General features: G+C 35.6%; 3 long non-coding RNA genes across 5 annotated transcripts in view; 2 read left to right on the top strand and 1 right to left on the bottom strand.

Annotated features, from left to right (window-relative positions):
• LOC127627853 (uncharacterized) overlaps positions 1-265 on the top strand; it is a 6,274-nt gene extending 6,009 nt beyond the window's left edge. For all 3 annotated transcript variants that reach the window (XR_007968579.1, XR_007968581.1, XR_007968580.1), the window contains one exon: positions 1-265. This exon is cut by the window's left edge and continues 498 nt beyond it. This is a non-coding gene — a long non-coding RNA (uncharacterized LOC127627853).
• Positions 266-540: 275 nt separating this feature from the next.
• LOC127627855 (uncharacterized) lies at positions 541-5,271 on the top strand. The gene is made up of 5 exons (XR_007968584.1): positions 541-822; positions 1,230-1,423; positions 2,964-3,030; positions 3,146-3,218; positions 4,816-5,271. It is a non-coding gene; the product is annotated as an uncharacterized LOC127627855 (long non-coding RNA).
• Positions 5,272-6,186: 915 nt separating this feature from the next.
• Positions 6,187-7,718, bottom strand: LOC127627852 (uncharacterized). Its single transcript, XR_007968578.1, has 4 exons — positions 7,517-7,718; positions 7,271-7,439; positions 7,071-7,132; positions 6,187-6,984 (listed from the first exon to the last, which is right to left on the bottom strand). It is a non-coding gene; the product is annotated as an uncharacterized LOC127627852 (long non-coding RNA).
• Positions 7,719-9,137: the final 1,419 nt, after the last annotated feature.

The following is a 9,137-nucleotide window of genomic DNA, read 5'->3' as shown; positions in this document are numbered from 1 at the left end:
CTTCAGGAGGAAAGACGGAGAACACAGCCCCATCACCATTAATGGAGCACCGGTGGAGAGAGTCAGCAGCTTCAAGTTCCTCGGTGTCCACATCACTGAGGAACTCACATGGTCCGTCCACACTGAGGCCGTTGTGAAGAAGACTCACCAGCGCCTCTTCTTCCCCCAAACAATCAGACTATTGAACTCTTGATCTCTCACGATACATATATCAGCACTTTATTAATCTTATACTGGACACATTTCATACTTCTCTTAATAACACAAGGGGGGTGTATTGTATATTGTGTTGTGTAACTTGTTGTGTAAACTGTGTTATGTGTAAATCAGATTACATTTCAGCATTAATCCAGCAGCACTGATTATATACTGTATATCTTATATGTTCTCTAATGTGTGTTAGTTCATGAACACAATAATGGAAAATAAAGTGACTTCATATAAACACTGTTTTAAAACAGATGTTGTGTGTCTGTGTGGAGAGGTCTGTCATCTGGTGTTTGAGTTTTAAAAGGTTCAAGTATTTTAGTTGTTCTTGAGCACCTGCCCCTTGGTGCCCAAAGTGCCCTTTTGTCAAAGAAAAAATTCCTCTCATTTTTTTTATTTATTAAAGGCCCTTTTGTGAATGCCTGCCTATGCCAAATCTAAATATTAGTAAAATGTATGATTAATAATTTAGCCTTAAATAAAATGATCCAGATGATGACCTTTCACCTGACGACGACCTCATCCGACCGGGACTATTCCTCACGCCGCACGGCCGCAGCACGCGCATTTTTTAATTACCGGAAGATATCTTCAACACCGCGACCGCGGCAGCTGGTAAGTGGGGATTCATTACCAGTGAAGTGATTTTGATGTTTATTTATTTATTATTATTTTACAAGAACGACGTGAAGAGAGCATGCAGATATGTTGTATATATTGCTGTGTGTAGCCTGTAGAAGTAACGTTAGCTTGCTGTTTGAGGGAGAAAAGTTTCACTCACAGGCGTCGAGGGGTCTTGTCTTTTTTATGCCTTTTGACAAAATTATTATTATTATTATTATTTCAGTATTTATTTAAAAAAAAAAAGTAGAGTGCCTTAAAATAATTATCACAACAACACTGATAAGGCTTATACTGATTTTCTAATTCTCTGAATTATCATTATAAAAATAAAACAATTCAGAACAGGATTAAAATATAATTATATTTTAAATGACAAAAATATTTTCTTTCTACAACAGCAAAGACCACTATTCAGAGATGCTTTAAAGGAGGAGATAATTCCAAATGGGAAATATTGCATGCCTTCCATTGCCTGACAGTCCCAGAGAACTGGAAAACAGCTAGCATTCCAACAGCAGAACTCCAAGCTGTGAAGAAACTGTGCCAGTTCTACAATATTGAAGATGAAGACAAATTGCAGACAGAATTGAAGGTCTTCCATATGTCATACTCATGCCCACCATTCATATTATTTTTTTATTGCTCCATGGTAAAACACAAAACATTTCATTTTCTTCTTTACATAATTTAAATTCCCATGTGCAAAAGGGAGCAGAAAGAAGATAAAATCTTATAATATCTGTCCCCTATTGCAAACTACAAAATAACTTTCTTAAGCAGCTTACAGCCAAAATTACACTGACAAAAAACAATGTTGATTTAAATAACAGCAATTCATGCAGTATAAAAAAGCAGGCAATGCCCAGACAGCAAAACAACAAGTAATCCAATACATATAGAAAAAAAAAAACAAGACAACAACATGGATCTCACTATATTAATACTAACCGAATTTACTTTGCTTATATCTCTGCTTATGCTAACCGATATTATTAGACCCAATAAAATAAAAATAAAAAATAAAAAAACTAAACAAAACACAACAAGAAACCAAACCAAACAAATCCAGGAACAACATAACCCTCACCATATTAATACTGACTGAATGTACTCTGTTTATACTTAAACTGACCAATGTTACTACAACTTTTAAGATTATCATGCAATGAATTCCACAATTTTACTCCCAAAACTGAGGGGCACATTTGTTTTATAGTCGTACGTGCAAATTGATGTTTAAAATTATATCTTCTCCTACTATACTCTTTTTCTAACTGATAATAATGTTGTATTATCTCTGGTAAGATTTTCAGTCTTACTTTAAACAATATTATTAGTGTTTGAAACTTAGCCAAATCTTCTAGCTTTAATATTCTGGATTTAGCAAACAATTTGCTTGTATGTTCTCGATAATTTACTTTATGAATAATTCTTATAGCTCTCTTCTGTAAAATATATAAAGGTTTTAAATTTGTCTGACCACCAGCCAATGTGTCTTCTATTCTGTCAGCGGTCAAGGAAAACAATGCACATCTAGTTTTCCCCAACATGACTCTGCTGCTGAAGACATATGGCACACTTCCGGTGTCCACAGCAACTGTGGAACATTCCTTCTCAAAACTGAAGCTTGTGAAAACCAAACTTCGCAGCCTTTGCAAAGAGGAGAGATTGTCTGACCTTCTTCTGTTGGCCATTGAGAAGGACATTCCAATAAATGACAATAATGTCATTAACATTTTTAGGGACATGGCCAACAGGAAATTTCTGTTATAAAAGCCTACAACAACTCATCCTCCACTTATTGGTAAGATTAATGCTACACTGTGATTTTTAGTAGGTGCCAACAGAATGAACACACACATACACATTTTAGTTTCTTTATTTATATTTTTGATTAGACATAATCAATCAAAATCCAACTACATCTCAGAGTCACAATGCAACTTGAAATCATGATCACAGTATTGTGTACTGTAGACAGACAAGCACACACACCTCTGTCTATATAGATGTTTGTGTCTCACTCTCACCCCTGCCATGGCCACCATCATCCTATCCCCCATTAATGTTTTATTTTTTTCTCAGATAATTTTACTTTTTTGAATCTGGTATCTTATTTTCTCTACCTGCAGCTCTTGGTGTGCAGCAGCCTCTGTGAGCATCTCCCTCTTATTTTCTTGGAGCAGTCAGCCTTGGCAGGTCAGTGAGCCAGTTCCAAACACTCTCAGCAATCTTTACATCTTGTCATGGTAACATAACAATTGTTTAATCAGCTAATATATCTCCTATATGTTTGTTGTTTTAATGTCTACAGTCTCTCAGATCAACTCCAGTATTAGCAGCAGCAACAACAACAGCAAAGGCAGCATACTCACTCAAGGAATATAGTAAGATTTTACCAGAACAGGTATCACATTAATGTAAAAAATCTGTTGTATTTGCTGTTAAATAAAATTGCTGTATTTTTTCTGTTTGCTATGTTTTTGTTTTTATTATATTAATGGAACTCTTGTATTTTTGTAATTCAGTTTTTGCCATCAAAATAGCCACAAATGCTGACATGGCATTAAATAAAACTATACTCTACTGTACGAAACATGGGCCACGTTGATTTTACTATAATGTTTACTATAGTTTTTACTATAACGGCTGTTCTTAATTATTCTGTATAACAGAGAAGAAAAAGCCATCAGGTTGGTACAACTTAAGACACTTCAGTTTCTAATTATTCTGGACAGAAAATATTTTTTTTAACATTTAAACTTAAAATTGTCTTTTCTGTTCTGTTTCTTTTCCAAAACTGCATCACAGTATTTGCTGCCGTATCAATACAGAATCATCCGTATCGATACGCGAATCAGCAAGGAATGTGTCACGATATATTACTGTATTGATATTTTGAGCACCGCGCTATTTAAAGCCTTGTTCCTTGTGCCCCTTTTATACTTTGAGCACCTGCCCCTCCAAAGGTCTCTGCACGGCCCTGCTCTGCGGTAAGACTCGCGGTGGTGGCTTGTGTGTTTACATCAACACGGAATGGTGCAAGAACTCTATGCTAGTCTCTAGTTACTGTTCATCGCTGTTGGAGCTTGTGACTGTTAGATGCAGACCTTTTTATCTACCACAGGAATTCACCACTGTTTGCATAACCGGAGTTTACATTCCCCCCAGCACTAACGCTAAAGCGCTCTGTGAACTGTATGGGGCTATGAGCGAACTGCAGAACGCTCACCCCGACGGACTGTTTATTGTCGCCGGAGATTTCAACCATGCGAATCTCAAGACAGTGCTCCCTAAATTCCATCAGTATGTGGACTTTGCAACGAGAGGGGCGAACGCGCTTGATCTTGTTTACACAAACACCCCAGGCGCATACCGGGCGGAGCCCCGCCCCCACCTCGGCTACTCAGACCACATCTGTTATGTTAATTCCAGCATACACACCGCTCGTCAGACGCACAAAACCGCTTCAGAAGCAAGTGAAAAGCAGTGCTGGTCTGAATCTGGTGTTTGTTAGTTGTTAGTGGGTTAGTTCTGGTTTTAGGCTTCAGCTCTTGGGTTTTAAGGGCTTCATATTGCAGTGTGTTAGGGGAACTTGAATTTAGGTGTGTCCAAAATTTGAGGGATCGTTTCTCAATATGTATAATAAGGGCGTATCTGACTAGTTGGGCCCAGCATGCATTAGTAGGTGTTCTTCTCTGAACTCTTCGAATGTTCCTACAGAATTCAGCATGCAGGGATTCAATGGGGTGTTTGTCCCATCTCCAGTAATCTGCCATACAGACCCCAAACCTCACATCCGTACAGAGCAATAGGCATTATAATACTATCAAAGATCTTACACCAGATTGTTACAGGAATGTCAACTTGGGCAAATTTGCCCTTAATAGCATAGAATGCTCTTCTAGCTTTCTCTTTTAGTGCATTCACTGCCAGACCACTCTCACTCTCTCTCTCTCTCTCTCTCTCTCTCTCTCTCTCTAGGTGTCTGTATGATTTGAGGCTCCTCCCCCCAGTTTAGGAGGTTTAAACTATAATCTGGATTTGGAGGGCAATAATTAGGGAGAGAGAAGCTGCAAGAGAGTTCAGATGACATCACAGTCTTCTTTAATGCAAATGAGTAAAATATTAGTTGTATTAATATTATTATGATGTTTATGAATGTAATGCATCAGTCACTGTGTTTACACATTTATACAGTAAATAACACTGTCAGATCATTTGATATGAATCAGTGTGATATTAAATATATACAGTATAAATGAAGATGTTTCATGCATTAATGACTATAAATCACTCAAATCAACATCTCTTGAATATTTATCCACACACATGTGTTATTAAAAACAAGTTTAAATGTGATTTACAACAGGGGCGGATCTACCGGGGTGGCAAATGCCACCCTAAAAGAATACCTTGCCACCCCTGCTGCCACCCCAGTTGGCAGCAAAGAATTAAAAGTTATGGCCAAGAGCGCGAATCTGAAATGTCCGACTGCACTGAATGCAGCACGAGATGACGCCAGAGCGGCAAGACACTGATCAGGGAGTGTATTTATGCTCACTTTAGTACAGCTCAGTCCATAGATCCTCATGTGGACGTTTTTCTCTGTAGAGTTTCTTCTTGTACAAATGCTGCGTGCGTTTGCTTCCCCTCTCACACATCTGCCTGTCATCACCTGTGTCTTACCTTAATGCCTTTCCGGTGATAATGCCCGTACTTCAATCATACTTCTCTCTCCTATTAAGTGAGATCACATTGTCTGGTCACTTATTCCTAATATGAACTGTTTCACATGAAACCTCAAATGCAAGACATCGATTGCATGAGATGAAGTTTGTCTGTATGAGTTTGTAAATGGCAGCCTGTGCCCTTTTGTAGTGTGTACATACTATTTCTCATCAAACTGTGATAAACGTGATTAAATTAAGTATATATAAGTCTGCCATATGTCGCCACCCCATAAATATTTTTCTAGATCCGCCCCATATTTACAATATTCATGTAGAGATATCCACAACAGTCTGTAATCATATAAATAATAAACTGTAAATCAAAGAGAAAATCATTTTATATCCTGGACGTGTTTCACCAGCTTCATGAACTGTTCAATGTGTGAATAAACTCACTGACAGACGCTTATATAGTGACAGAGTGTAAGGGGGCGTGGCCTGTTCAATAGTGTTTATTTGAGAACTCCCAGTGAGCTGTGACGTCATGACGTTGAACACGCTTATATAATGATGTTTCCGCCCTCTGCAGCATTTTCATGCACAGCTCTTTTTTTTTTTTTTTTTTTTTTTAAGACATTCCAAAATCAATGATTTATTTATTTTTTTTATTTAGAACAAGTAAATAACATTACAAAAAATAACAGGCATGAATAATACAAGCTCCAAAGATGATTAAATAAAAAGAGAAATATAAAATAAAATAGAGACATTCATAAGACGCCATATACAGATTCATAATATTTTACAATAGACATAGCTTTTGAATTTTTTACAATTTTAAGAGACTTCATTAACTAAATGAGTTCGTTAGAGAAAACGTTGTATAAAGGGGGAGATTTTGACAATCTACATTTATGAATGAAAAATTTGCCATTCAGGATGATAAAATTTACAAAATTGTGAATATTTTTATCATCATTCTCAAAGTAGCAAATAATTTCTTTCACATTCAGAGTTATCGTTAGATTAATTTTAACTGAATAAGTAAAAAAACAATCTTTCCAAAATGACTTTACACTCTGGCAATCAACAAACAGATGATTTAAAGACTCCTCACAGTTGTTACAAAAGGAACATTCTTTCCCAATATCCATAAAATTAGAAAGCCACATATTAGTTGGATTCATGCACAGCTCATGACGACACGAGAGATGTGAGGTGTTTCGTAACTGGGAGTTCCCAAATGAACACAATTGAACAGGCCACGCCCCCTCGTTACGCTCTGTTACTATATAAGCGTCTGTGAGTTTATTCGCAGTTCATGAATGTCTTCTGTTTAGAAAGTAAGAACGTTTCTTTTGTCCAGTTTTTAGAGTTTGAGAGATTATTTGAAGTTTTGCTTCATTTTCAATCGTAAATGCTGAAAGTTGAGTTGAACGTGTCTCAGACAGTCTTCCAGAAGAGATCTTGATGTGCTTTTCTAAAGAAAAAGAAAATGTATTAATTGAACATTTGAACATTTATTTTGAGCGTTTAGTTTCTGTAGATGATCTGTGAATATCTCACCTCATGTTTAACAGTCTGTGATACATAAGATTGTGTTTGTACAGGTCTGAGATCAGCAGACACTACAGATTAAACATACAAACATCTGATCATATAAACTCACTTATTGTTTAGGATCAATTCTACACCATTAGATTACAGAGAATATGAGATATGATGTAAATAATGACTGATATCATTTAATAAACACAATAACTCACTGTTTGGTCGGAAAATATTTGTGCTGCTTTGACGAAGAAACATGAAACTGTTTGATTCTTCATTGACTTGTTGATCTTTGGCCATTTCCTCACTTTCTCTCGTTCTGCAATTTGTGATGGTCCAGATGTATTTCAATCCTGACATTAATGTCCAGATTTACATGGAGAACTGAAAAACATTTGTCTGTATTTAATCCGATATGAAGGTTTTTATAAAAGAATTAAAGATAAAAGTGTTTTAATTACCTTGAATAAATGAGTGAAGTGCAGAAACATTCACATCATCTGTTGTGTAGAAGAATCCTGATCTATTATATATATATTGACACGACTCGAGTAGAAAGTCAAACCATGAACATCTTCTGTTGTGGAGAAGTTTCCTTTATATACTCGTGAGGAATTCACACAATGTGAGTCACAGAGATTCAGTTCCTTCTGCTGTTTGTGGTTTGATGGTCATCTGCTTTATAACAGTGTCAGAAAACAGAACAGGTTTATCTGGTTTAGTATTTTTGAAAGTAAAGTTCATGTGAAAACTGAAAACATTTATGAAATATAATAATAAAACATGTTTTCATTCTACTTTGTGTCGTATCAAATGTGATTGTGACTGCTGCTTTTATTTGACATGATTGATTTATATGTGTGTAATAACTGTGAAGTAAAAACACTTCAGTGTCTAAAGATTTGAGATCTGGATCTACAGGTTTCCTTTCAGTGAGAGACTTTGTTAGTCTAAAATAAACTCTCACAATCAGTCAAAAAAAGTCACAAGTACGTACTTAGTTAGACCAGGAATAGTTCAACCAAAATAAAAAACATAACCATTTATTGCCCTATTGTTATTCCAAACCAGATGTTCATTTAGAATGACAAGATATTAAGTAAATTACAAACTTTTTGCTTTTACAGTTGAACAGTTACTTTAACTGTAATTTTTTTTGCCTCACTGTTAAAATAAACAGTAAATACATTGTATTAAATAGAACAAATAACAAAAAGTAATAAAGTTATTGCTACTTTTAATAACAAAAGTAATAAATATGTCTGACCATTAAAAGGATAGTTCACCCAGAAATTAAAATTCTGTCATCCTTTACTCACCCTAAGATTGTTCCCAACGTGTATACATTTCTTTGTTCTGCTAAACACAAAGGAAGATATTTAGAAGAATGTCAGTAACCAAACATATATCGTCCCCCATTGACTCTAACAGTATTTTTTCCTCCTATGGCAGTAAATGGGGGACGATATCTGCTTGGTTACTGACATTCTTCTAAATATCTTCCTTTGTGTTTAGCAGAACAAAGAAATGTATACACATTTGGAACAATCTGAGAGTGAGTAAATAAGATAATTTTCATTTTGAAATTAAACTTTTTGTAACGGAAACAAAAACATGGACTTACTGGTCTCCTTTAGAACAGAAATACATTTCCTGGCTTGAATGGGCCTCAGTACAGCTGCCAGATCTGATTCCTTGAGAAATCTGAAATCTTCTGGGGTCTCCACTCCAAGTGACTTTATGGTCTCCTCAAGAGATTTTTTAGTTGCGATTGGGAGGTCAGGTAATACAGCATCAATGGCATTGCTGATGTTTGAAATGTTTAGCTCTGAATCACCCATTTCTGAAAAAAATAATAATTGAATAATTATTAAAATAATAATATTAATAATAATAATAATAATAATTCACGTAAATAAACCCAAAATTGAGAAAATACAGATCAACAATTATGTTCAGTGTGACATCACACTGTGCTTTAATGGAATTACCCTTTTTTCATTCATCATATAGGATGTTAAAGGATAGAAATCTGCCAGGTCATTGATTTTCACACAATGCATTATTTCAGTCTGATTTTTC

Source organism: Xyrauchen texanus, chromosome 34 (genome assembly GCF_025860055.1).
Source record: "Xyrauchen texanus isolate HMW12.3.18 chromosome 34, RBS_HiC_50CHRs, whole genome shotgun sequence".
NCBI lineage: Eukaryota > Metazoa > Chordata > Actinopteri > Cypriniformes > Catostomidae > Xyrauchen > Xyrauchen texanus.
This window is presented reverse-complemented; position numbering and strand designations above follow the sequence as displayed.